Source organism: Quercus suber, unplaced genomic scaffold (genome assembly GCF_002906115.3).
Source record: "Quercus suber isolate HL8 unplaced genomic scaffold, Cork oak 2.0 scaffold_204, whole genome shotgun sequence".
NCBI lineage: Eukaryota > Viridiplantae > Streptophyta > Magnoliopsida > Fagales > Fagaceae > Quercus > Quercus suber.
The window spans coordinates 366488-374608 of record NW_027069662.1 but is presented as its reverse complement, the minus strand read 5'-3'; positions in this window follow the sequence as shown (position 1 = coordinate 374608).

Below are 8121 nucleotides of genomic sequence, written 5' to 3'. Positions count from 1 at the left end.
ATTTAACAACATTTAAAAATTTTATATACAAACTTGTGCACACAATAAACCACAGTAAGAGAAAAAACAAAAAGAGAAAAAACACAGTAAGAGAAAAGACAAAAAGAAATTAAACCACAATAAGAGAGAAAAAACAAAAAGAAATTAATCTCCAAAGCTCAAATTCAAACAGGTCCTCAGCGCTTCCTTCCAAAGTACCCCAATATTTACTGGTACTCCTATTAGCATGCTTTGCCAACGCCTTAGCTCCATGAGTCAAGGTACAATCTTCAACCTCAAGCCAATGAGAAAATTTACAATCAAGCCATATATGACTTTCATAAACCAGTCTGTCATGCCTCTCAGAATAAAGATGAGCAAGAAATACAATTATGGGGTTGCAAAAATATAAGTTTTGAAAGCTCGAAAACGTGTTGAAAAACACAAGAGCTGTTTAGACCCCCGATTAAAATTACGGCTCGATAGATTTTACACAACTTTAATATAAAGTGCGGAATAGTGTAAAAGCGAGCGGATGAACAATATAGCTACTCTAATCCATAAACTAAACAACACAGCAGTGTAATGGAATATAAAAGAGTAGGGAAGAGAGATGCAAACACAGAAAACACCAAGACGTGTTTTCGAAGAGGAAACCGAAGAACTCGGCAAAAAACCTCTCCGCCGCCCTCTAAGCGGAAATCGATCCACTAGACAATCAGTTGGGATACATGAGTAAGCAAGAGACCCTCCAAGCCTAATCTACCCGATGTATCTAAGCCCTCCAAGCTCCTACTCCAACAAGGCTTCTCGGAACCGTGTCTTGTCTTAGTTATCCGGATCCCGCAACAAGCTCCATGTTGCATCTGCCATTCCAGGCTTCTTCCAATGCTTCCCAGCAGCACCAAAACGTCACTCAACACTCTCAAAAGGTGTGGTAAGTGTTTTGGGCTATCAACCTCTCAATGGTATGGAAATGGAGAGGGAAGGGTTGAGGAGATACCACAAGCAAGTGTATAGAGAAAGGTGGGGATGACAATCTCTAATTACAAATGTGTTTGGCTAGGGTTTTCTCTCTGAAGCATTCCTCAACATTTGTGGGTAATGGGGGTTTATATAGGATAGGTGCAAAATGTGTGAGTCAGTCAGTACAGGCTGGCAGAACAGCATGTCTCGCGGGTGTCTCGCGGGAAGGCCTTACCCGCGAGATACTCGCGAGAGACAGCTGTCTCCATCTGTCATGACTCTTCGCATTCCAGCATGTGCAGGGCACATGCTTCACTTCGCGGGAAGCTTAGTCGCGAGATACCCGCGAGATTCCATCAGCTTCCAAATTGCTTGAGTCTTCACACACTCTCTATCACACACCCCTTACAACAATTCCCACAACAAATACAGGGTATAAACAATTGATAGTAATTACAATCAAATTTGGCACGGAATAAAAGCCAACAAAACACATAGTTGTAAATCACAACTTTACAATCTCCCCCTTTGGCTATTCCGTGACAAAACCCTAAAACAGACTCTAGACTTAAACGTGAGTTTGGGAACACAGGCAAAACTCACTCACACCTAATTCTAGATTCTGATAAGCTCTTGAAACATATGAACAAGTAACTCCTGAAACACAACAACAAAATATTATCATTGTATGCAGAAAACTTGAAAAGCATATGGAGCAATAAGCACATGATCAAGCAGAATGAAATAGAAACACTAAATCATGGCAAGATCAAACGAGTAATCACTATACACAAGCAATTACTATGCTCATTCACACAAGGAATGAACATCCGGATATGCAAGATGATAAGCTCATATGAAGAGTACCATTTGCACATCCAACACTCAACCAATGCAAAATACTTGAAGAATTTGCATCTAGGAACAATCCTACTAGGGCACAAGAGTGTTCATCACTCAACCAATGCATAGAACGTATATGCATCTAGGAACAATCCTACACGGGCACAAGAGTGATGTAGTGAAGTAAATGTATGACATTAAACTTCAATAGCACAAGCATAAAGGCTGCATAAGCAAAGTATTGCAAATACATGGCACAAACCATAAAAGCCTACAAATCATGCAATGAAACAAAACAACCCTTAAAGCTTACAAAAGCAACATGGGTACATGCAAAGAGTGCTACAAAGCATAGAGAATATCACAAAAGAAACATCTGAAAATAAATACTTAAATAAAGCATAGTATCAAAGCTTTAAACACAAAACAAGTAAACATAGGAACTGTTGACTTCTTCTCCCCCTATCTCCATACTCCCCCTATCAATGACATCATCTCCCCCTTTTTGTCATGGAATAGCTAGTCATCCCCTTCTAGCTTCCGTTGAATTTCGTCCATCTGAGTTTGGAGAGATGTGAGCTGTGAATCAAGACGTCGGTGGTGAGTGTACATGATAGTCGCAAATCCGGACATCTTTGTACTCATCTCTTGAAGAGCAGTAAAGATATTGTTGATCTGTTCATCATTGATACGAGCTGCAGAACTCGAGGAACCCGATGGTGCATGAGTTTCTTGCTTGGTGTTCTTCTTGGCATGGCTCATACTAGCATGGAGAGACCGAATGTTGATTGGACTTGGCCTTGGATATGGACGTTCATCATCCAATGGACGGACACCTTTGAGCTTCAAAATCTTTGAAATAAGGCGAGAGAAAGGAAGACAATTCCTTGAAGCAGTGCGGTCAACTGTTTTTGCCAAAATGTGAAAGATATGAGAGCACACATCAATCTCGACATCCGTGATCAGATCGTTCAAAAACAAAGCTCGACCAAGGTTCATATATCCGGTGTTGGACAAGGGATAGAGATTGCTACACATGATCATTGAGAGAAGTCGTAGCTCGGAAGAGAGAGATGCCACATTGATTGACTTCTTAGTGGATGAGAATTCCAAATCAGCTCCTAAAGACTGTCTGAGATATTCTTCATCGGGGTTCAGCTCATCATATACCGGCGGTATGGGGAGTATTGGCCGGTTAATGTGTAGAATTTCCGCCAAGTACATTGGTGTGACAGAAAAGCTCTTTCCTCGAACCCAACATTTAATCTCATCGCCGACGACACTGGCATTGGCATAGAATTCCTTAACCATGTTCTCGAATGTATCCTCGAAAGTTGACAGCAGATAGTTCCAATCTTTCGTGGCAAACCAAATAGGTATTTGTGTGTCTTTGAGTGATGGCTGGTCAACCCCCCTTTCAACTATCAAAGGAGCACCCTGAAAGTGGTTCTTGAAGGATTCAAAAGCAGCATGAGACTTGAACAAGTGAGGATCAAAAGTTCCTGTTGAGCCACGAGTTCGCTTCGGTCTAGGTGAATCAGCATCAACATCAATGATCGGTTCTTTCCCTTTGTCGCGGCCTCCTTTCACAGCTGAAGTCTTGAATGGAGACATCTGTGCAACATAGTACACAAAACACACAGGAGACAAGAGCACAACCCATAGACCACAGAACACAGAACTTGATTAGAGTCAAGTTAGGTCAAAGCAGAAGTAACACTGCTGAATGCATAGACACAATGCATGGAACAAAGCAAATGTGCATGTGTATGTATGTGTGAGCAAGTGCAAGGTGCATGAGACACACTATCAATGACCAAATTGAGTGAAATAAGGTCAAACATGTGAAAGTCCATGGATTGAAATCACTTGATTCCGAATTAGCACAAAAATGTCACTCGGACATTTTGACAAACACCTAGCATGCACAACATCAAATAAGACATGAGCAATGCATGAACATGGGAAAATCTACCCTCAATACAAGATAAAATGCCACAAGGGGCCAACACAGAAGCAGAAAAAACCAATGGGACACAGCCCAAGCAAAAGATTTGACAAAAATTCACCCAATTTTGAAAACCAACCCAAAGTTTCGAAAATCCCCAATTTTGAAAACCCTAACAAAAATTCTGCATAATCTAAGCAAAAACTTAAAAAGAAATGGTTAACAAACATACCTTGAAGAAGAAAATGCAGAAAAAATGCTTGGATTGAAGGGAAATGAATGGAATAGTGATTTTGGGTTGAGAAAGTTTGAGAGAGGTTGAGCGAGGGAAGTTTGATAGTTTTGAAAAACTGTCACATCAGCTATATAAAAACTGAAAACACGCGTTTTTCGCGGGTTATAGAGGGGCGAGACAGTCGCGAGAAGTGCCACTGAAGCACAAAATTTTCGCGAGAAGCATTAGGTCGCGAAACAGTCGCGAGACAGTCGCGGTAGCTTCTGTCTGAAATTGGAAAAATCCAATTTTAGCCAAACAGCATTTCGCGAGAAGCTGTTGGTCGCGAGACAGTCGCGAAAGTTTCTGTGTGACATGATAAAATAAAAAATTTCCCTCAACTCCTTTTCGCGGGAAGCTCTAAGTCGCGAGCTTCTCGCGAAATTTCCCCTGAACCTGTTTTTGAAGAGACACAAAAAATGCAATTTAATCAAAAACAAAAGACAAGAAAGTATAAAATCACTTTCAAAAACAAATAAAACACTCAAAAATCTTTTTGGGTTTGATCAACAAAGATTAAGCATGTGAAAAACACATTTAATCAAGTACAATCACACAAATGAATAAGGCATTCATTGAACATAGACTTGTGTGTTGTGTGTGGATATCAAAAATGAGATAGTCCTTAGTCCAATGTGAAGCTTCAATGATCAATTCAATCAAGGCATACACAACTAGCCCTAGATTATGTGACCTATCTCAATTATAGAAACATGCATATATGACCTCCCACATGAACTTGATAACAATTCATTGAAGCTTTTCATTTGGCTCCATATTTAACATATCATTTGCAACTTTTGAGCAAAGAGAATCTCATTTAGAGAAAGATGCCTGAAATTTTTGATATTTCATTTGATGAGTTAGCCTTTGGCTTTTTGGGCATCATACATTTTATTTTGGTCGCTTTCCCTTTTTCCTAGTCGAATACTAGTTTGTGCGACAGGCTTTTGCAGCTCTATATCTCTTTTCATTTGGAGATTTACAATTAGAGAGCTCTTTTAAAGCAGAAAATAAAAGTGGGAAGATATATAGGCATGAGTCTATGCATGTCTCAAGATCAACAAAACCATTCACTAATCATTCATGACAAGGTTGAAGATCTATTTACAACAGTCACATAGATTTTAGGATTTCTTCCACAATGATATGAGTGCATGAGAGACAAGCTAAGCTCGTTAAATGCACAAAGCCATAAGTACAAAGGTACAAGGCAAAATATGCTTTGAGACAAAACTCAACAAAGTGATCAAACTTTTTGGATTTTTTATTTTTTATGTGTTTTTGAATTTTTGAACACACCCAAAAACAGAACAAGAGAATAAAGATTAACAAAAACAACCGGTACAAAACACCAACAGTAAAAATAGAGCAATGCATGAAACGATGCAACAGCAAAAGTCCCTAAACATTGAAAGAATTTATGCGTGGACATGTTATAATGCTTATGCATGAGTACCCCTCTTCACCCACACGTCACGTGCGTTTGGGGTGATATCCTTAACGGATTGGGTACGAGAATTTGGACTGTCAAACCTTCTGGTGAAACTCTCCAAGCAAGTGGTGAAGGCACCAATCATTTTCATCACGTCCATCATGCCAGGATCACGATTCTGACTTCTCGGTTGTTCACCACCCCAAGACCTCATGTCATTTCTCCTTCCTCGTGACCGAGGTGCGCTTGAGTTGTTGTCTGATCTCAGCTTTTGACAGTTAGGTCTGGTATGTCCTTGCATTCCGCAGTAGTGACACACATAGTCCGTTCTGGAACCCCGTTGAGATCTTGGAAGAGATCTTCCTCTGGTTTCATGTCTACCTATGGAATGATTTCGGGGCTTATTCACCATCCGTTGCTCACTCACATTCTTCTTCTCAGCCTTAACATTCTCAAGAATGGGCTCTTCTACAATAGGCTCTATGGCCTTTACAAATTTCACTTCTTTGGTGGCTTTGGCTGATGAGCTGCTTCCTCCGGTGTATCCTAACCCGGACTTGTCTGAAAAAGGTTTTTGAGATGAGATAACATCATCTAACTTCTGGGAGGAGACTCTTTCTATCTTGGCATGAGCTTGCACTACCTCTTGCTCAAGAAACCTCACCTTCGTATAGGCTTCAGACAACTCGCCATTTAGTGTCTCAATCTCACACTTAGCCTCTTTATATCTGATCAAGAGACTTCTATAATCTTCCTCAGCTTTCTTCATTTTCCTTACAGCCGCCTTGGCTACTCTGGTATACTCTCCCGACTTCTCAAGTAATAAGGAGTAATTTTCTTGAAGATTAGCTGTATTCTCTTCTTCTTCTTCAGCATCTGATTCTTCCACATTCCCAATAGACTCTGAATCAGAATGCTCACCAAGCTCCTTCACAAGTGCACCCAAATCATCCGATGACTCCACATGAGCAATGGTCATGAATGCGGAGTAGTTTCCCTCTCCGTCACAACTCTCTTCCGAGTCAGAATCAGAGGAGTCTGAATCACTGAGTGTCGTGGCATAAGCTTTGCCTTTTCCCCTCAGAAAATTTGGACACTCCTTCTTTAGATGTCCATGGCCATTGCACTCATAGCATATAATTTCTGAAGAAGGTTGAAACTCCCTCCCTTCTTTCTTTGTAAACTCTTTCCTATCACCTCTTGAAGATGAAAATTTTCCTCTGTTGAATGGTTTCCCACTGTTCTTCATCTTCAGAAATTTGCGGAAGTTTTTCGCAAGAAATGCTACCTCCTTCTCCACCCCATCTTCTTCGGAGGAATCACCCATCCTTTCGGTGATGGTTTTAAGAGCAAGTGATTTACTCATCTTATGGGAAGGCAGTCCCATCTGATATGTTTGGAGAGACCCAACTAATTCTTGAATCTTAATCTCATCCAAATCCTTGCTTTCCTCTATGGCTGTAACTTTTGCTCTAAAACTTTCAGGCAAGGACCTCAATACTTTTCTCACCACCTTAGCATCTTCAATCTTCTCCCCAAGATTGAGTTTAGCAATTACAATTTCATTGAGCTTCCCATAGAATGAATCAAATGGTTCATCATCACCCATCTTGAGCTCTTCAAATTTGGTGGTAAGCATCTGAAGCTTTGTGTCCTTAACTTTCTTTGTACCCTCATAAGTGGTCTCCAAAATCTCCCAAGCTTCCTTAGCAACTGTCATATGAGAGATCCTGTGGAATTCATCAGGTGACACAGCACAGAATATAGCGTTTAAAGCTTTACTATTTGCATTGGCTGCTGCGAGAGCTGCCTTATCCCAATTTGCCTTAGGAGCTTCCGGCTTAGTCCAGCCGAGCTCTACCGCATCCCAAACGGTATCTTCTATAGAGCATAAAAATGCTCTCATTCTGACTTTCCAGAATGCGTAATTGTTCCCATCAAAAAATGGTGGAACATTGAGCGATTGAGACCGGTCCATCTCAAATAGGGTCAAGGATCACACTAAGGTATTTAAACCAAGCAAGTGTACCCGCTCTGATACCAATTGAAAGCTCGAAAACGTGTTGAAAAACACAAGAGCTGTTTAGACCCCCGATTAAAATTACAGCTCGATAGATTTTACACAACTTTAATATAAAGTGCGGAATAGTGTAAAAGCGAGCGGATGAACAATATAGCTACTCTAATCCATAAACTAAACAACACAGCAGTATAATGGAATATAAAAGAGTAGGGAAGAGAGATGCAAACACAGAAAACACCAAGACGTGTTTTCGAAGAGGAAACCGAAGAACTCGGCGAAAAACCTCTCCGCCGCCCTCCAAGCGGAAATCGATCCACTAGACAATCAGTTGGGATACATGAGTAAGCAAGAGACCCTCCAAGCCTAATCTACCCGATGTACCTAAGCCCTCCAAGCTCCTACTCCAACAAGGCTTCTCGGAACCGTGTCTTGTCTTAGTTCTCCGGATCCCGCAACAAGCTCCATGTTGCATCTGCCATTCCAGGCTTCTTCCAATGCTTCCCAGCAGCACCAAAACGTCACACAACACTCTCAAAAGGTGTGGTAAGTGTTTGGGCTATCAACCTCTCAATGGTGTGGAAATGGAGAGGGAAGGGTTGAGGAGATACCACAAGCAAGTGTATAGAGAAAGGTGGGGATGACAATCTCTAATT